Raw genomic sequence first — 620 nt, 5'->3', positions numbered from 1 at the left:
TATATAATATTTTTGTCGCAATCAGCTACAGGTTTTGTAAGCTTTGGTTTTGCTTTAATAATGCAAAAACTTCTGGAATTTCAAACGGCAGAAGCTAAAGCGGAACGCAAATTCGTGAGAGCAGTTGCTTGAGCCAAAAAAATTTTTTTTATGAGCTGCAGTTTTTTTTTTATGAGCAGCAGTTTTTTTATTTTTTTAATAAATGAGCATTTAATGTTCAAAAATTCTTTTGAGCCTATAAATAGGTCTAGAGGGAAGAGGGGTGTTGAGGCGGAGTGTGTGGGTGACGCGTTTAGGGGGAGCGCCGCGACGCGGCACTGTTGTGGGTCGAGGGGAAGCGTCGTGACGAAGTGTGGCGGAGGTGGGTCGCGGCGAAGCGTTTCAGCGGTGCAACGGGGCGACACGTTGCGACGGTGCGTCGGGACGACGCGTTGCGGCGGTACTTCGGGACGACGCGTTGCGGCGGTACTTCGGGACGACGCGTTGCGGCGTTGGGTCAAGGCGAGGCGTCGCGACTGTACTTCGGGACGACGCGTTGCGGCTGTACTTCGGGACGACGCGTTGCGGCGTTGGGTCAAGGCGAGGCGTCGCGACGAATCGTCGCAGCAGGGGGCACGAAG

The sequence above is a fragment of the Phalaenopsis equestris genome, unplaced genomic scaffold, assembly GCF_001263595.1.
Source record: "Phalaenopsis equestris unplaced genomic scaffold, ASM126359v1 Scaffold000174, whole genome shotgun sequence".
Lineage (NCBI taxonomy): Eukaryota > Viridiplantae > Streptophyta > Magnoliopsida > Asparagales > Orchidaceae > Phalaenopsis > Phalaenopsis equestris.
Note: the sequence above shows the minus strand (reverse complement) of the source record.